The following is a 21,022-nucleotide window of genomic DNA, read 5'->3' as shown; positions in this document are numbered from 1 at the left end:
GGGATTGTGGGTTATTTGAGAAATGGAAATCATATATCATAGTCCATCAGTTAGCTCTGCCAACAGTATAGGTAACAGCACAACTCTTTCCTTGAACTTAGGAAGTGTATTAAAACAGATATATCCTCTTCTTTCCAAATGCTCCTTCTTCCTACAGTCAGAGAGTACCCAGTTTCAGATCCTTTATAACCTTCATTCTTGCCCAGGTGTGCCTAGGAAGGTGTGGGCATGACATCTTATACTCTACAAATAAGGATGTGAAACTTCTCAATCATGATTGAAGAACAAAATATTAAACACTGCATGTGATAAAGAGGGAAAATGATAAAAAGCATAAAGAATTAGAAAGGGGTGAGGGGTACCTTCCTGTAATCTTAGTTCCTCAGGAGGCTGAAATGAAAGGATTGAGCTCCAAGCCCAATCTGGGGAAAGTGTCTGAGTCTCTATCTAAAAAACAAATTTAAGAAAAAGAAAAAGACTGAGGTGTGGCTCAGGCAATAGCATTCAAACCCCTGCACTGCAAAGGAAGGAAGGAAAGAAGGAAGGAAGGAAGGAAGGAAGGAAGGAAGGAAGGAAGGAAGGAAGGAAGGAAGGAAGGAAGGAAGGAAGGAAGGAAAGAAGGAAGGAAGGAAGGAGAGAAAGAAAGAAAAAGAGAGAAAGAAAAAAAAGAAACAAAGAAAGGGAGAGAGAGGAGATAGAGGGAGAGAAGGAGAGAGAGAAAGAAATAGTAGAGAGAAAGAGAGAAAATGAAAGAGAGAGGAAGAGAGAAAGGGGGAAGAGAGAGTAAGAAAGAGAAAAAGAAAGAAAGGAAGAGAGAGGGAAAAGAAAGAAAGAGAGAAAGAAACAAAGAAAGTAAGTAAGAAAGTAGAAACTAGACCAGTGTCTTCTTTTATTGACTTGTACAGAGAGCACCAGGTTCTTGGTTTTGTCCTATGAATCCACTTTAAGAATGGTTGTGGGGGCACCCATTTATGGTAAAAGCCCAGGAAAAACGGGGATTCCAGGGAACATTCCTGAATATAATCAAGGCAGTTTATGACAAACCAACAGCAAACATAACTCTAAATGGTGAAAAACTAAAGACATTCCCTTTAAAATCAGGAACAAGACAGGGATGTCCACACTCTCCCCCACTCTTCAACATAGTACTAGAATTCCTAGCCAGAGCAATTAGACAAGAAGAAAATATAAAAGGGATCCAAATAGGAAAAGATGAAGTTGAACTTTCTCTCTTCACAGATGACATGATCATATACCTAAAGAACCCCATAGACTCTACTCCCAAGCAACTAGAGCTGATCCAAAACTTTGGCAAAGTTGCAGGATATAAAATAAACCCTCAAAAATCAATGGCCTTTCTCTATGCTAATGACCTGAAGACCGAGGCTGAAATCAGGAAAGCAACTCCTTTTGCAATAGCCTCAAAAAACATAAAATACCTAGGAATAACCTGAACCAAAGAAGTGAAAGACCTCTATATGAGAACTTTAAAAACATGAAAAATGAAATTAAGGCAGAACTAAGGAAATGGAAAAACCTCCCATGCTCCTGGACTGGGAGGATTAATATAATCAAAATGGCAATATTGCCAAAGGCTATCTACAAATTCACTGCAATACCCATTAATATCCCAACACCATTTTTTAATGCAATCCAGAAATTCATATGGAACAATAAAAGACCCAGAATAGCAAAAACAATCCTAAGCAGAAAGAACAGTGCTGGAGGAATTACAATACCCAACTTCAAGCTGTATTATAAAGCTATAGTAATCAAATCAGCTTGGTATTGGCACCAGAACAGGCCTGAAGACCAATGGAACAGAATTGAAGACCCAGAAATGAACCCACAGATCTATGCCTACTTAACCTTTGATTAAAGGACCTAAAATAATAGTCTGGAAGAAAGATAGCCTCTTTAACAAATGGTGCTGGCAAAACTGGTTCAACACATGCAACAAACTAAAACTAGATCCTTATATATCACCCTGCACCAAAATCAATTCCAAATGGATCAAAGACCTCAAAATCAAAACAGACACTCTGAAAACACTAAAGGAAGGAGTAGGAGAAACACTTGGGCTCCTTGGCACAGGACGGAACTTCCTGAACAAAGACCCAGAAAGGCTACAAATCAAAGAAAGGTTGGACAAATGGGACTGCATCAAACTGCAGAGCTTCTGCAGGGCAAAGGACATAGCTCGCAAGATAACCAGAAAGCCCACAGATTGGGAGAAGATCTTTACTGGCTACTCAATGGACAAAGGCCTCATATCTAAAATATATGCAGAACTAAAACACTTACATTCCTCCAAAACAAAACTTCAAAGAACCAATAGCCCCCTCATCAAGTGGGCTAAAGACTTAGAAAGAGAATTTCCTGATGAGGAAATGAGAATGGCCAAGAGACATATGAAAAAGTGCTCTACATCACTGGCCATAAAAGAAATGCAAATCAAAACAACATTGAGATTCCATCTCACCCCAGTAAGAATGTCCTATATCAAGAAAACTAACAATAACAATTGTTGGAGGGGATGTGGCCAAAAGGGAACCCTACTTCATTGTTGGTGGGAATGTAAACTGGTTCAGCCACTCTGGAAAGCAGTATGGAGATTCCTTAGAAGCCTAAACATAGAACTCCCCTATGACCCAGCAGCCCCGCTTTTGGTCATCTACCCAACAGACTACAAACAAGAACACGTTAAAGCCACCAGCACAACAATGTTCATCGCAGCACAATTTGTCATAGCAAGAATCTGGAACCAACCCAGATGACCCTCAGTAGACGCATGGATCAGAAAATTGTGGTACATATACACAATGGAATTTTATGCCTCTATCAGAAAGAATGACATTGCCCATTTGTAAGGAAATGGAAGGACTTGGAAAAAGTTATACTAAGTGAAGTGAGCCAGACCCAAAGAACCATGGACTCTATGGTCTCCCTCATAGGGAATAATTAGCACAGGTTTAGGCAAGTCACAGCAGAGGATCACAAGAGCCCAATCGCTATACCCTTATGAACACATAAGATGATGCTAAGTGAAATGAACTCCATGTTATGGAAACGATTGTTATATCATTGTTGTAACTACTTTCAACGTGCTATGTGTAACTGTAGCTTCTATTATTGATGATCTTCTTGTATCCCCTTCCTGTGGTTGTACCTACACTATCTCTGTATCTTATCTGAGTATATTGGAAACCATGTATACTGGTTTTAGAACTAGGAAACTGAAAGGGAATACCAAAATCGAGAGACACAGGGTAAAAAAAAGAGAAACAACTACAAAAGCAATACTTGCAAAACTGTTTGGTGTAAATGAACTGAACAACTCATGGGTGGGAAAAGGGAAAGGGGAAAGGGAGAGGGGGAATGAGGGATGAGGTAATAAACAGTACAAGAAATGTATCCAATGCCTAATGTATGAAACTGTAACCTCTCTGTAATTCAGTTTGATAATAAAAACTTTAAAAAAATAAAGCTTCCATAAACTTGTAAAGCACAAATAACAGTTCCCAACCAATGAAAACATATGTGAACTTGCCCTTCGGTGTGGAGTAAGGAACCAAGGGCTGAGGATGTTTCAGGTCAGATTTTAACATCAGTGCTCTCTGTAAGTGGCTGAAGGCATTCACTAAGTAAGAAGTAATGAAGAGGACCCCAGGGTCAACACTTAATTTGGTATAGAAGGCTGCATTAAAAAAATATTACCTTTAAGTATTTGTACAGAGGAGTTTCAATTTAATTTACCAGTGCATGAGTACAATGTGTCTAGATAAATTCTTCAGTTGTTCAAAATATTAATATCTGTGTGTGTGTGTGTCTGTGTGTGTGTGTGCGCCAATACTGAGGCTTGAACTCATGGCATTGGTGCTCAAGGCTAGCACTTTATCACTTGAGCTACAGCTTTATTTTTGGCTTTTACTGGTAAATTGGAGATAAAGAGTCTCATGGACTTTCTTGTCTGGTCTGACTTGGAACCCTGATCCTCAGATCTCAGCCTCCTGGGTAGCCAGGATTACAAGTATGAGCCACCAGCACTAGCTGCTCTTCTTTTACAAATGGTCTGTTTCATTTATTTATCCATTTATTGCTTTGGAATTTAATTTTTGAAGGTTTTATGTATTCTGGGTATCAGTTCCCTATGAGATAAAGATACCTGGCAAAATGGGGGGGGGGGGAAAGGGGGAGGAGGGAGGGGGTTATGAGGGACAAGGTAACAAACTGTACAAGAAATGTATCCACTGCCTAACGTATGAAACTGTAACCTTTCTGTACATCAGTTTGGTACTAAAAATTTGAAAAAAAATAAACAAATGCAAAAAAAAAAAAGATAACTGGCAAAGACTTTCCCCATTCTGTAGGTTGTTTTTTCCTTTCCTTTTCTTTTTGGTTGGTTGTGAGGCTTGAACTCTGGGCCTAGGCACTGTCCCTGAGCTCTTCCGCTCAAGGTTATCATTCTGACATTTGAAACAAAGCATCACTTCTGGTTTTCTAGTGGCTAATTGAAGAGTCTCATGGACTTTCCTGTCTGGGCTGGCTTTGAACCGTGATCCTCAGATCTCAGCCTTCTGAGTTGCTAGGATTACAGGCATGAGCCACCAGTGCCTGGCTTGTAGGATCTTTGTGAAGAAGGGGAGGACAGGAGAGGTAATGTGTGTGATATATGTTTGTGTATGTGGTGTGTGTGAATACATTGAGTGTATTCTATACATGTATTGAACCCTATTATACACACACACACACACACACACACACACACACACACACGTGTCTGAAGTATTTCCCCCACAACCATTCTTTTTTGTTTGTTTGTTTATTATCAAACTGATGTACAGGGGCTAGGGATATGGCCTAGTGGCAAGAGCGCTTGTCTCGTATACTTGAAGCCCTGGGTTCGATTCCCCCGCACCACATACACAGAAAATGGCCAGAAGTGGCACTGGGACTCAAGTGGCAGAGTGCTAGCCTTGGGCAAAAAGAAGCCAGGGACAGTACTCAGGCCCTGAGTCCAAGACCCAGGACTGGCAAAAACAAAAACAAAACTGATGTACAGAGAGGTTACAGTTTCATACGTTAGGTATTGGATACATTCTTGTACTGTTTATTACCTCATCCCTCATTGCCCTCTCCCCCCTCCACCTTTCCCTTTCTCCCCCATGAATTGTTCAGTTCATTTACACCAAACAGTTTTGCAAGTATTGTTTTTGTAGTTGTTTCTCTTTTTTTTACCCTGTGTCTCTAGATTTTGGTATTGCCTTTCAATTTCCTAGTTCTAATAACAGTATACACGGTTTCCAATATACTCAGATAAGATACAGAGATAGTGTAGGTACAACCACAGGAAGGGGATACAAGAAGATCATCAATAATAGAAGCTACAGTTACACATAGCCCGTTGAAAGTAGTTACAACAATGATATAACAATCGTTTCCATAACATGGAGTTCATTTCACTTAGCATCATCTTATGTGTTCATAAGGGTATAGCGATTGGGCTCTTGTGATCCTCTGCTGTGACTTGCCTAAACCTGTGCTAATTATTCCCTATGAGGGAGACCATAGAGTCCATGGTTCTTTGGGTCTGGCTCACTTCACTTAGTATAACTTTTTCCAAGTCCTTCCATTTCCTTACAAATGGGCAATGTCATTCTTTCTGATAGAGGCATAAAATTCCATTGTGTGTATGTACCACATTTTCCTGATCCATTCGTCTACTGAGGGTCATCTGGGTTGGTTCCAGATTCTCGCTATGACAAATTGTGCTGCGATGAACATTGTTGTGCTGGTGGCTTTAGTGTGATTTTGTTTGTGGTCTTTTGGATAGATACCTAAAAGTGGGGCTGCTGGGTCATAGGGGAGCTCTATGTTTAGGCTTCTAAGGAATCTCCATACCGCTTTCCAGAATGGCTGAACCAGTTTACAATTCCCACCAACAATGAAGTAGGGTTCCCTTTTGGCCACATCCCCTCCAACAATTGTTATTGTTAGTTTTCTTGATATAGGACATTCTTACTGGGGTGAGATGGAATCTCAATGTTGTTTTGATTTGCATTTCTTTTATGGCCAGTGATGTAGAGCACTTTTTCATATGTCTCTTGGCCATTCTCATTTCCTCATCAGGAAATTCTCTTTCTAAGTCTTTAGCCCACTTGATGAGGGGGCTATTGGTTCTTTGCGGTTTTGTTTTGGAGGAAGGTAATTTTTTTAGTTCTGCATATATTTTAGATATGAGGCCTTTGTCCGTTGAGTAGCCGGTAAAGATCTTCTCCCAATCTGTGGGCTTTCTGGTTATCTTGCGAGCTATGTCCTTTGCCCTGCAGAAGCTCTGCAGTTTGATGCATTCCTATTTGTCCAACCTTTCTTTGATTTGTAGCCTTTCTGGGTCTTTGTTCAGGAAGTTCCGTCCTGTGCCAAGGAGCCCAAGTGTTTCTCCTACTCCTTCCTTTAGTGTTTTCAAGGTGTCTGTTTTGATTTCGAGGTCTTTGATCCATTTGGAATTGATTTTGGTGCAGGGTGATATATAAGGATCTAGTTTTAGTTTGTTGCATGTATTGAACCAGTTTTGCCAGCACCATTTGTTAAAGAGGCTATCTTTCTTCCAGACTATTATTTTAGCTCCTTTAATCAAAGATTAAGTAGGCATAGATCTGTGGGTTCATTTCTGGGTCTTCAATTCTGTTCCATTGGTCTTCAGGCCTGTTCTGGTGCCAATACCAAGCTGATTTGATTACTATAGCTTTATAATACAGCTTGAAGTTGGGTATTGTAATTCCTCCAGCACTGTTCTTTCTGTTTAGGATTGGTTTTGCTATTCTGGGTCTTTTGTTGTTCCATATGAATTTCTGGATTGCATTAAAAAATGGTGTTGGGATATTAATGGGTATTGCAGTGAATTTGTAGATAGCCTTTGGCAATATTGCCATTTTGATTATATTAATCCTCCCAGTCCAGGAGCATGGGAGGTTTTTCCATTTCCTTAGTTCTGCCTTAATTTCATTTTTCATGTTTTTAAAGTTCTCATATAGAGGTCTTTCACTTCTTTGGTTCAGGTTATTCCTAGGTATTTTATGTTTTTTGAGGCTATTGCAAAAGGAGTTGCTTTCCTGATTTCAGCCTCGGTCTTCAGGTCATTAGCATAGAGAAAGGCCATTGATTTTTGAGGGTTTATTTTATATCCTGCAACTTTGCCAAAGTTTTGGAACAGCTCTAGTAGCTTGGGAGTAGAGTCTATGGGGTTCTTTAGGTATAGGATCATGTCATCTGTGAAGAGAGAAAGTTCAACTTCATCTTTTCCTATTTGGATCCCCTTTATATTTTCTTCTTGTCTAATTGCTCTGGCTAGGAATTCTAGTACTATGTTGAAGAGTGGGGGAGAGTGTGGACATCCCTGTCTTGTTCCTGATTTTAAAGGGAATGTCTTTAGTTTTTCACTATTTAGAGTTATGCTTGCTGTTGGTTTGTCATAAACTGCCTTGATTATATTCAGGAATGTTCCCTGGAATCCCAGTTTTTCCAGGGCTTTTAGCATAAACGGGTGCTGGATTTTGTCGAACACTTATTCCGCATTGAGTGATATAGCCATGTGGTTCTTTACCTTGCTCCGTTTGATGTGGTGGATTACATTAATTGACTTGCGTATATTGAACCAACTTTGCATCCCTGGGATGAATCCAGTTTGATCGTGGTGTATGATTTTTTTGATGACCTCTTGAAGTTGACTGGCCAGAATTTTGTTGAGAATTTTTGTGTCTATTTTCATCAGGGAAATTGGTCTATAGTCCTCTTTTATGGAGGCTTTCTTAATAATATCTGATTCATTATCATAGAGACATGCATGTTCATGTTCATTGCTGGGCTATTCATAATAGCCAAGTTGTGGAAACAGCCCAGATGCCCTACAATAGGTAAGTGGGTCCAAAAAATGTGATATCTAGACAATGGAAATTTACACAGCCAATAGAAAGAATAATGTTATGTCATTTGCAGGGAAATAAATGGACCTAGAACAAATCATGTTAAGTGAGATAAGCCAAGCTCAGAGACACAAACAGCACATGACTTCTTTCATTTGCAGAAGCTAGATTTAAAATACACCAGGACATAATAAATTATATAGGTCTGTAGGCATTCACACACTGTAAGACCAAAGGAGTATACTCTTAGGAGAGGATCAGAAAGGCACAGTGCTTATGTGCATCTGATTATATAAAATACTATTCATCAAAATGAAGTCCAGAAAATGAAAATAAGAGGTCCTTTCTCTTTTGCTGTTGTGTTTTCTTTTCTTTTTGTTCTGTTTATTCATTTATATATAAGGGGAGGCAGAAAATGGAGAGAAAAGGGGTAAACAAATGCAGCACTGGACACCATGTTGAAAAAGAACTATATAATTTGTGGGTGATGATGCAAGGGAAAATCTAGGAGAGAAAGCAAAAAGGGGTGACATTGTCCAAAAAATATTGTACTCTTTTTCTTTTTAAAAAAATTTTTTATTGTCAAACTTACGTACAGAGAGGTTATAGTTTCATACATTAGGCATTGGATACATTTCTTGTACTGTTTGTTACCTCGTCCCTCATTGCCCCCTCCCCCTCCCCCTTTCCCTTTCCCCAAGATGAGTTGTTCAGTTCATTTACACCAAACAGTTTTGCAAGTATTGCTTTTGTAGTCATTTGTCTTTTTTACACTGTGTCTCTCGATTTTGGTATTCCCTTTCAGTTTCCTAGTTCTAATACCAGTATACACGGTTTCCAATAAACTCAGATAAGATACAGAAATAGTGCAGATACACCACAGGAAGTGATACAAGAAAACCATCAATAATAGAAGCAACAGTTACACATAGCACGTTGAAAGTAGTTACAACAGTGATATAACAGTCGTTTCCATAACATGGAGTTCATTTCACTTAGCATCATCTTATGTGTTCATACGGGTATAGCAATTGGGCTCTTGTGATCCTCTGCTGTGACTTGCCTAAACCTGTACTAATTATTCCCTATGAGGGAGACCATAGAGTCCATGCTTCTTTGGGTCTGGCTCATTTCATGTAGTATAACTCTTTTTTTCAAATTTTTATTATCAAACTGATGTACAGAAAGGTTACAGTTTCATACGTTAGGCACTGGATACATTTCTTGTACATTTGTTACCTGGTCCCTCATACCCCCTTCCCTCCTCCCCCTTTCCCTCCCCCCCCACAGAGGTGTTCAGTTCACTTACACCAAACAGTTTTGCAAGTATTGCTTTTGTAGTTGTTTGTCTTTTTTTACCCTGTGTCTCTCAAATTTGGTATTCCCATTCAATTTCCTACTTCCAATACCAGTATACACGGTTTCCAATATACTCAGATAAGATTACAGAGATAGTGTAAGTACAACCACAGGAAGGTAATACAAGAAAATCATCAATAATAGAAGCTACAGATACACATAGGACGTTGAAAGTAGTTACAACTGTTTCCATAACATGGAGTTCATTTCACTTAGCATCATCTTAGGTGTTCATAAGGGTATAGCTATTGGGCCTTGTGATGCTCTGCTATGACTTGCCTAAACCTGTACTAATTATTCCCAATAAGGGAGACCATAGAGTCCATGCTTCTTTGGGTCTGGCTCACTTCACTTAGTATAATTTTTTTCAAGTCCTTCCATTTCCTTACAAATGGGGCAATGTCATTCTTTCTGATAGAGGCATAAAATTCCATTGTGTATAAGTACCACATTTTCCTGATCCATTCTTCTACTGAGGGGCATCTGGGCTGGTTCCAGATACTCGCTATGACAAATTGTGCTGCGATGAACATTGTTGTGCTGGTGGCATTACTGTGATTTTGTTTGTGGTCTTTTGGCTAGATACCCAAAAGTGGCGCTGCTGGGTCATAGGGGAGCTCTAGGTTTAGCCTTCTGAGGAATCTCCATACTGCTTTCCAGAGTGGCTGAACCAGTTTACATTCCCACCAACAATGAAGTAGGGTTCCCTTTTGGCCACATCCCCTCCAACAATCGTTATTGTTAGTTTTCTTGATATAGGACATTCTTACTGGGGTGAGATGGAATCTCAATGTTGTTTTGATTGCATTTCTTTTATGGCAAATGATGTAGAGCACTTTTTCATATGTCTCTTGGCCATTCTCATTTCCTCATCAGGGAAGTCTCTTTTTAAGTCTTTAGCCCACTTGTTGAGAGGGCTATTGGTTCTTTGTGGTTTTGTTTTTAGTTCTGCATATATTTTAGATATGAGGCCTTTCCCCTCTGTACATCACCTTTATAATAACAATAAAAATTAAAAATAAAATACTATTTATCAAAATGAATTCCAAGCCATGGAAAAAATGAAATAGAAAAGTAAGTCTACAAGTAAACACACATAGATTGTCATTTTACTTTTGGTAAAGACCCAGATATCACTAGGTCTATCACTACATATCCTAGAGTTGTTGTTTTTTAAATGATAATCTAAAATGTATACCGTAGTTGGCTGTATATTTGACTGGTAATCTCCTACAATATCATGATTCACCAAAATAACTAACTTAAATATTCTTAGTTCCACATTTAAAAATAAAACATGCATCCTTTATGAGAAAACCTTCCTATAACATAATTTTCAAGTACAAGTAGCATCTTAAGTAGATTTCTTTAAATAAATAAAACAGAGCTGTGAAGTGTTAGAGCAATAGCTTTGAGCAACAAAGCTCAGCAATGGGGCCCAGGCCCTGAGTTGAGTTGAAGCCCAAGACACACACACACACACGTGCCCATACACTATTCTATGATAAACAAAAACCAGAATAATTATCACTACTAAACCACTATGGGAGATACTCCAAGACATGCTGCACACAAAAGAGCAAGATGAGTGTGAACCTGGAAAACAATAGAGAAAATAAATTCCACCAAATGAATAGTCAAACAAGAATGTAACATTGAAAAACAAAATTTTAAAGGCAGGAACAACTAAACCCCTGTCCATTTTAACAGTCAATATCAATGGACTTAATTTGCTGATTAAAAAAAAAATTGCAAGTTGGATCAAAAATCAAGACCCAACCATCTGTTGTCTACAAATTTTTTAAATAAATGCAAACAAATTTGGAAAAGCAACAATAAAAAAGATGTTTTCAACATAAAAATAAACAAATAATTTCTGATTTGTGAGTCTGTGTTAGTTAAGATTAGGGCCAGGCACCAGTGACTCACACCTGTAATCCTAGCTAGTCAAGAGGCTGAGATCTAAGGATTGTGGTTTGAAGCCAGCCTAGGCAGGAAAGTCTGTGAGACTTGTGACTAATAAACCACTAGCAAAAACTATTAGTAGAACCCACATGGTAGATTGCCAGACTTGAGCAAAAGAAGCTCAGGGAAAGAACTCAGGCCCTGAGTTCAAGCCCCCAGGACCAGCACACACACACACACACACACACACACACACACACACACACACACACGTTTAACAACAAATGATAGAACGCCATCCCAAACAAGAGCTTAATGAAATATGTTTATTATTGCTCATGGAAATGTCCCAATGTGTAGCTGGAATGGCATTCTGTGTTTTCAGAGACTCAGACTCCATTCACCTTGACAGTCTGTCCTCTAAAGCCCACATGCCATAGTCTGAAGATGGCAGCATCATATTCCAGAGAAGATGATGACTCCTCTTTCACTCCTGAAGAAGGTTCATTAAAAACTGCTACACATGGGGCTGGGGATATGGCTTAGTGGTAAGAGTGCTTGCCTCATATACATGAGGCCCTGGGTTCAATTCCCCAGCACCACATATACAGAGAACGGCCAGAAGTGGCACTGTGGCTCAAGTGGCAGAGTGCTAGCATTGAGCAAAAAGAAGCCACGGACAGTGCTCAGGCCCTGAGTACAAGCCCCAGGACTGGCAAAAACAAAAACAAAAACAAAAACAAAAAAAACTGCCACACACAATTCCAGTTAACTGCTGGCTCTGAGTTGGAAATGGGCCAATAGCAGATCAGTAGAAATGTCTACCATACATGGTATGAATCTGAGGCCAGGAGCCCTGGGGAATAGCTAGTAGTGGGTAACTAGCAGCTTCTGCCATTCGACAATTCATCTAATTATTTTCCATTAGAAATATTTTTATTTTCCCTCAATAGGCCGGAAAAGAATAATTGAGGGATATACCAGAATAGTCAAATAATTTGGTTTCGTAAATGTTGATCACTACCTTCTTTTTTTTTCTTTTTCTTCTTTCTTAATGATGCTAGAGATTAAACCCAGGGCCTGTACTTCTTAGGCAAGCACTGTATCACTGAGCTACATTCCCATTCCTATTTCTAGCTTTTAATTTTAAAAACTAGTAAACTGAATGAGTTTAATTCAAGATTTTCAGTTTCCAGATTTGCATGTAAGAAGCTTAGATGTGCTTAGAATGTCAGTAGAATAAATATATAGACTGATAGAAATCCAAGTCTGGTGGCGTTCAGTGCCAGAATACGTAGTCTGAGAATTATTACAAGTCTGACAATGGCAATCATACATTCACTCTCACAAGTAGGAAGCAATCCTACTAAAACAAAAGAAAGTTCTGGGGAGAAGAGTGAAAGACAGGTTCAATGACTTAGCTCAACACCTAAGTTGCTTTGCTTTGTAGAAAGTAGTAGATTGCCAGTGCCTTCCTTCATGCTTGCTAGTGTCACACATCTTGTGACATTCAGTATTACCCAAAAGATGAATAAGATAAAACTGGAAATAAAATCTCAAAGAAACTATAGGTTAGGTGCAGTAACTCATTCCTGTGATTATAGCTACTTAAGACATGACGGTCAAGAGGAGGATCAAGGTTGGAGGCCACCCCAAACAAAAAGTTCACAAGACTCCATTCCATCTAATGAAGGTGGGTGTTGTGGCTCACACTTGTCATCCCAGCTGCATGAGAAGTATAAATGGGAAAATTATCATTCAGGCTTCCCTGAGAATAAACATGAACTCCTGTTTTTAAAATGGCCAAATCAAAAAAGAACCGGCTGCATGGTTCAAGTGGTGGAGTGTCTGTCTAGCAAGTAAAAGGCCCTAAGTTTGAACCCCAGTACCACTAAAACCCCAATACCATCAAAAAGCCCCAGTACTGGTACACACACACACACACACACACACACACACACACACACACACACACACCCCAAAGCTTACTCTGATACCACTGGGAAATCACATAAACATGCATCGTGCCCCACTACTCTGTGACCTTCACTGACCTCCAAAACAGGAACACAGAATTCCACTAGTGATTTCGTAACAAAACCGAGATTTTGAATTCTCTTCACATTTCAGAACATAGTAATAAAAAACACAATACTTTTCCTTAAAGCCTCAGGGTATGTGTTAAGTGTAAATATATATATTTCAGTAACCATAAGAAGCAAATTACTTTGAGGCACTGCCTTGTGAAATGTTGCACCATACATGAAATGTGCTATTACAGTATCACTGAACTACTCTGTATAATCTTTTAGAAAGAATATTTCCTTAAATACACCAACACTACTAAAGATTACAAAATTATATAACCAGTGAGAGAAAGTATTAGAGTTTTCATAATCATCTCTTGGCTTTTCCTCCACAGATGTCGGCGCCAAAGAAATTAGGTTGTAAGTATGGTTTCTCTTTGTGGCTGAAAAGACATTTCCAAATATCGAATGAATGGAGTTCATTCAGAGGCCTTGCAAGTGGGTTGTGGCCCCTTTTAGGCATAATAAGCCCAGCAAGGATATTCAGGACAAATCCAACTTTTATTATTTAACTAGTTGACAAGGCCTTCACATTTTAATGGAGCTCCTTTAAAATTCTGGACTTGCTTAGGTTTATCTATTCTTTACAACATAATTTCTGCAGAAGATTAAGAATGCCAAACCATTTCCCTGTCAGGGAAAACAGCTAGATTTTTTTAAAAAATAACAGATTTAATCATATGCTACTTAAAACCTAAATTACAGAGAACATAGGAGTTTTCAATAGGCTAAACTTGACACAATGATGAAATAATAACACATGAAAAGAAAGAAAGACAGCTTGGTAGAGAGCATCCCATCCTGAGAAAGGGAAAAAGGTGAATAAGGCACGCCTAGTTTTAGTTGGTAGAATTGTATCTTAGTATATCAGAACTTAATGTATATTTATTTATAATTTTATTTAATAATTTATTATTTTTGGTGCTAGTACTAGGGCTTGAACTTGGTCTGGTCTCCGTCCTTTTGCTTTTTTCACTGGAGGCTAGCTCGTGCTCTACCACTTGAGACATACTTCCATTCCCCCTTTTTGGTAGTTACCTGAATATAAGAGTCTCTTGGACTTTGCTCCTTGGGCTGGCTTCAAATTGTAATTCTCAGATCTCTGCCTCCTGGATAGCTAGAATTACAGGCATGGTACCAGGCTTTAATGTACTTTTTAATCTGATTTTTAAAATTGTTATTATAAAGGTGATGTACTGAGGGGTTACAGTTATATATGTCAGGTAATAAGTACATTTCTTTTCTTTCTTTTTTTCTTTTGGTAGGTTCCAGGGCTTGAACGCAGGGCCTGGACACTGTCCCTGAGCTCTTTTGCTCAAGGATAGCACTCTACCACTTTGAGCCACAGTGACACTTCCGGTTTTTGAGTGTTTAATTGACAATAAGAGTCTCATGGACTTTTCTGCCAGGGGTAGCTTTGAACCGTGACCCTCATTCTGCCTTTATTCACCTGTTGTCCCTCCATTTCTTTGCTCCTTCTTACTCTCCCCAAACAGATAAATACATAGGAGACAAAATGTACAGAAATTAAAAACAGTTACAAAGGAAAAAATTTATTTTTTAAAAAAACCTCTTTGTTTCCATCTCTTGTAGTTCATTTCAATAATCTGATTTTTTTTTTTTTGGTCTTTTCTTTTTTGGTACTGGGTTCGAACCCAGGATGTTGCACTTGCTGGACAAGTGCTTTGCCACTGAGCCACATCTCAGGCTTGGGACTCAGGCCTGAGAACTGTCCCTGCCTTCTTTTTGCTCAAGGCTAGCACTCTACCACTTGAGCCACAGGGCCACTTCTGGCTTTTTCTATATATGTGGTGCTGGGGAATCGAACCCAGGGCTTCATGTATGCGAGGCAAGCACTCTACCACTAGGCCATATTCCCCTAATCTGATTTTTTTTTTTTTTTTGGCCAGTCCTGGGCCTTGGACTCTGGGCCTGAGCACTGTCCCTGGCTTCTTCCCGCTCAAGGCTAGCACTCCGCCACTTGAGCCACAGCGCCGCTTCTGGCCGTTTTCTGTATATGTGGTGCTGGGGAATCGAACCTAGGGCCTCGTGTATCCGAGGCAGGCACTCTTGCCACTAGGCTATATCCCCAGCCCCCTAATCTGATTTTTTAAAAGCAAACATTACAACAGTTGGGAGGAAAATAAATTGTAATCCTTTTTCTCCACACACTTGATACTTAACATTGATAATTTGTGTGGCCTTTGTCTTATGCTGCATCTTATGTCACTATGACTGGATCTGAGAACTGAATAACTGTCAACAATGTCTTATCAAATTGAAGGTTCCAATTTTTTTATTAAAGGTTACCATTTTGTCAACATACACTTTTTCTGTTAACCATAAGACAATCCTTTCATGGAGTCACATTCACAGCTAATAACATAAAAAGGTCTAGAATAGACATATCAGTGGATCACAATAGATCAACAGTTATGTACATATGATCACATAAAACGAGGATAAGCAAAAACAACTCCAAGAGAAGGACACAGGAGGATTCTATTGTTGACGTTACATTTAAAGTTCTAGGTGAATCTCCTTTGGTGTACACTATGTGGTTACTGTATATGATTTTGGTACACTGTGTATTGTATATATGCCTATCTGATCTAGGGAAGAGAAAGAAAAATGAGGGTGTAAGATATCACAAGAAATGTACTCATTGCCTTTTGTACAACACCTTGTCAACAAAATTTAATTAATAAAATAAAAAAAGAAAAAAGAAACAGAAGGGGTGACATTGTTCAAAAAAAATAACAGAGAAGAAAACATATTTGATCTAGTAGGTTGTTTCAGATTAACACAGGCAAAAGATTTTAACGCAAAAGAAGAATTTCCAATTCTTTGGCTGAAGTTCAATGTAAAAGCTTGCTACTTGCTTGTTGCTGTTTCTAGTGTTTTTTTTTTCCCCATCTTAGCAAGGGACCAAACATATTCCCAGATTGGCCCACCGAGCAGGTTGGATCACAAAAGAGATACAGGAACCCAGAGAGAAGAGAATGAGGAGATAGGAGGTGCCAGGGCCTGGGCATCCTCCAAGCTCCAGCCCAGTCTTCCTTTCTGCCCACTGTAGACAGCCTCCCTGTGGCTGAGGAGCCTTCCACACCCCACACCCCCAGCAGGTCATCATTAATGCTACTACATGCTGTGTACCTTGGAAGCACTTGATGGTAACTCTCAAGTGGAGTGGACATACTAAGAATTAAAGAACATTTCTGAGACAGACTCATTGTGAGACAGGATTGGATTGCCTTATAAGTCACATGGAACCATCTCTGATGGTTTTGCTAAAAGAGGACAGTGCCTCTTTTCCCAAATGCTTCTCAAAGACTAAAGCCTAAAAACACAACTGCTAAGTAATTTGTGTTTCCATTAAGCAAATAGTTGTTAAAGTTGACTAATACCTGTAGTTGTGTTTTTGTTTATAAGTACTGCATAGTTACTGCACATGTTTTCTAAGCATTTTAACATATTACAGTAGAGAATTATGGTGGGAATGATACTGTTTTCTACTTCATGAGGTTGTGGAAAATGTCTACATCAGGGAGGTTGAGCTTGGAAAACATGAAGTGCTCTAAAATCATGGTTCTTGGGCATTACAATTGCTCTTGTCTTGACTCTTCTAGAAGCTGTATAACATTTTATTTCTTGATCTAGATAAAACTCATCTGAGTGAAAATACCAGAGTAACTATGCAATTAGAGTAGAATCTGGAAAAAAAATGAAAGTTGTTGATCCAGAGGAATTTATAAGCTTTTTGAACCATCTTAAAACTTAGATTTCTAAAACCAAAAAAAAAAAAACCAGAAACTTTTCACTTCATTTCTTAAAGTTTGTGAAGAGAATTATACTTTCAAGAATTTACAGTTTGATGTTAATTGTAGAATTTTAATCCTGTGCTTTATCCTCTCTATGCATTATTAGATCTATTGTGTGTAAAAGACAACTACCCAAACCTCAAAGAGGGAGGGTGGAAATTAAATAAAACAATATGTATAAATACTTAAAACAGTGTTTGGTTTGGTACTTAGTAAATACAAAACATCTTAAGTCGCTGCTATTGTCATTACTAACTGACAAATGGCATTTTTGTTGCTTTGCCTAAGATTATCTGATTTTTCTTTACTCTGGTATCTAGGACCATTTTAACTCTAATTTGTAACTGAATATTCCAAGGCATGAGTCAAAATGCTAAATTTCCTGTTTATAAATTAAAAGGATCTCCTCAGTTATGACAGTTACAAGGAAATTATAGTCATTCACCAAATGTTTTGGTCAACAACAGGTTGCTTATGATTATAATGGAACTAAAGTGTCCAACTGATGGCTCATTGCATGGCTGTTGTAACTTCATATTGCTATGAATGCCTTACTCATGTAATGCTCTCCTGGTATTGTGCTGCCAGGCAAATAAGAGCATCACACATGCAACTGTGAGCTTAGTAATCATTATTTTAGCATATACTCCTTTTCATGATTAAAATATATAAAAGTTTTGTTACTCTGTCATCAAGCTCATGAATCCCATGTTTACTGTATATCTTGATTATGTCAAGAGGCTGAGCAAGCCAGGCATCCGTGGATCCACTCCTGTAATTCTAACTTCTTAGGAGGTTGAGATCTGAGGATTGAGGTTCAAAGCCAACCCAGGCAGGAAAATCCACAAGACTCTAATCTCCAATTAACTACCAAAAAAACAAAATGACACTGTAGTTTCAAGTGGTAGAGCACTAAATGTGAGCACAAGTGCTCAGGGAAACTGTCCAGGTCCTGAGTTCAAACCCCAGGACCAGCACCAAAAACAACCCCAAATAAATAAACCAAAAAGAGGCTATGCAAGCTGAATGAGTTACCAGAACATGAGGTTTGTATAAGTACAGTACACTCTTATCAACATCACTTTCTGAACACATCTCACAGACCAGCAGCTGCCACTCCCTTAGGAGTGACTACCACCATTGTGAGGTATAACTGTGAATTATACATTTTCAGGCTCAAAAAAATAAAGAGAATGCACCAGGAAATGAAATTGTCTTGTTGGGCTGCTCAGGAATTCATGAGCATGTTTATCTCTCCTCTTGGCTTCTCTCTGTCAGCATGGGTTCCTTTGCTTCCCCATTGTGGCCCCAGTCTCAGTCTGTGTGACTTCTAAGCCAAAATCACTCATACTGTTTGTTTGTTCATTTGTTTGTTTGTTATTGGACTTAAAATTCACATTCTTTGGAGAGAATCTGGTGGCTTAGTTTGCCCTCAAGTTACCATGGTAACAACTGTCTTTGTCCTTTTCCTCTTCCCTTCATTCTCTTAACTCTAATTTCTGATAGAATTAAAAAAGAACGAAGAAGAAACAGAAAGAGAAGGAGGAGGAAGAGGAGGAAGAAGGAAGGAAGGAAGGAAGGAAGGAAGGAAGGAAGGAAGGAAGGAAGGAAGGAAGGAAGGAAGGAAAGAAGGAAGGGAAGGGAAACCATTTCCCAATCACAGGCATTGACTCTTGAATCAGCTTGGCTGAAACCAATTCTTAGCAATATGAATCTTGAGTGGAGATGCATGAAGGTGCCCAAAGGGACATTGTTTATGGATTTTCATTGCTGAAGTCCTCAGAAGTGTCCTGCTTTCTTATCAAGCTTGCTTATTTGGTGATACCTTCAATTCTGCAAACAACTCTAACTATAGTAATTTTGTATAAAGCATAAATAAGAGGGCCTAAGTATATTGCCTAAGTATACTGACTAAGAAAAGAAGATCTAATAAGTCAGAATTAAGGAAATGGAAAAACCTCCCATGCTCCTGGATTGGGAGGATTAATATAATCAAAATGGCAATATTGCCAAAGGCTATCTACAAATTCAATGCAATACCCATTAATATCCCAACACCATTTTTTTTTTTTTTTGGCCAGGCCTGGGCTTTGGACTCAGGGCCTGAGCACTGTCCCTGGCTTCTTCCCGCTCAAGGCTAGCACTCTGCCACTTGAGCCACAGCGCCGCTTCTGGCCGTTTTCTGTATATGTGGTGCTGGGGAATCGAACCTAGGGCCTTGTGTATCTGAGGCAGGCACTCTTGCCACTAGGCTATATCCCCAGCCCCCCAACACCATTTTTTAATGAAATAGAGGAAGCAATCCAGAAATTCATATGGAACAATAAAAGACCTAGAATAGCAAAAACAATCCTAAACAGAAAGAACAGTGCTGGAGGAATTACAATACCCAACTTCAAGCTGTATTATAAAGCTATAGTAATAAAAACAGCTTGGTATTGGCACGGGAACAGGCCTGAAGACCAATGGAACAGAATTGAAGACCCAGAAATGAACCCACAGAACTACGCCTACTTAATCTTTGATAAAGGAGCTAAAACAATAGTCTGGAAGAAAGATAGCCTCTTTAACAAATGGTGCTGGCAAAACTGGTTCAACACATGCAACAAACTAAAACTAGATCCTTATATATCACCCTGCACCAAAATCAATTCCAAATGGATTAAAGACCTCGAAATCAAAACAGACACCCTGAAAACACTAAAGGAAGGAGTAGGAGAAACACTTGGGCTCCTTGGCACAGGACAGAACTGCCTTAACAAAGACCCAGAAAGGCTACAAATCAAAGAAAGGTTGGACAAATGGGACTGCATCAAACTGCAGAGCTTCTGCAGGGCAAAGGACATAGCTAACAAGATAAACAGAAAGCCCACAGACTGGGAGAAGATCTTTACCGGACATTCAACGGACAAAGGCCTCATATCTAAAATATATGCAGAACTAAAAAAATTACCCTCTTCCAAAACAAAACTGCAAAGAACCAATAGCCCCCTCATCAAGTGGGCTAAAGACTTACAAAGAGACTTCTCTAATGAGGAAATGAGAATGGCCAGGAGACATATGAAAAAGTGCTCTACATCACTGGCCATAAAAGAAATGCAATCAAAACAACATTGAGATTCCATCTCACCCCAGTAAGAATGTCCTATATCAAGAAAACTAACAATAACAATTGTTGGAGGGGATGTGGCCAAAAGGGAACCCTACTTCATTGTTGGTGGGAATGTAATCTGGTTCAGCCATTCTGGCAAGCAGTATGGAGATTCCTCAGAAGGCTAAATATAAAACTCCCCTATGACCCAGCAGCCCCACTTTTGGGTATCTAGCCAAAAGACCACAAACAAAATCACAGTAATGCCACCAGCACAACAATGTTCATCACAGCACAATTTGTCATAGCAAGAATCTGGAACCAACCCAGATGCCCCTCAGTAGACGAATGGATCAGGAAAATGTGGTACATATACACAATGGAATTTTATGCCTCTATCAGAAAGAATGACATTGTCCCATATGTAAGGAAATGGAAGGACTTGGAAAAAATTATACTAAGTGAAGTGAGCCAGACCCAAAGAAACATGGTCTCCCTATTGGGAATAATTAGTACAGGTTTAGGCAAGTCATAGCAGAGCATCACAAGGCCCAATAGCTATACCCTTATGAACACCTAAGATGATGCTAAGTGAAATGAACTCCATGTTATGGAGACAATTGTTATATCACAGTTGTAACTACTTTCAACGTCCCATGTGTATCTGTAGCTTCTATTATTGATGATGTTCTTGTATTACCTTCCTGTGGTTGTACCTACACTATCTCGGTAGTCTTATCTGAGTATATAGGAAACTGTGTATACTGGTGTTGGAACTAGGAAATTGAAAGGGAATACCAAAATTGAGAGACACAGGGTAAAAAAAGACAAACAACT

At 39.0% G+C, this 21,022-nt stretch overlaps 1 long non-coding RNA gene across 1 annotated transcript in view; it reads right to left on the bottom strand.

Annotated features, from left to right (window-relative positions):
* The window catches only part of LOC125355611, a 174,693-nt gene that overhangs the window by 137,051 nt on the left and 16,620 nt on the right, over nt 1–21,022 (bottom strand). The window contains exon 2 of the long non-coding RNA XR_007211692.1: nt 9,176–9,178. This is a non-coding gene — a long non-coding RNA (uncharacterized LOC125355611). The remainder of the gene's footprint in view (nt 1–9,175; nt 9,179–21,022) is intronic.

The sequence above is a fragment of the Perognathus longimembris genome, chromosome 7, assembly GCF_023159225.1.
Source record: "Perognathus longimembris pacificus isolate PPM17 chromosome 7, ASM2315922v1, whole genome shotgun sequence".
NCBI classification, from domain to species: domain Eukaryota; kingdom Metazoa; phylum Chordata; class Mammalia; order Rodentia; family Heteromyidae; genus Perognathus; species Perognathus longimembris.
This window is presented reverse-complemented; position numbering and strand designations above follow the sequence as displayed.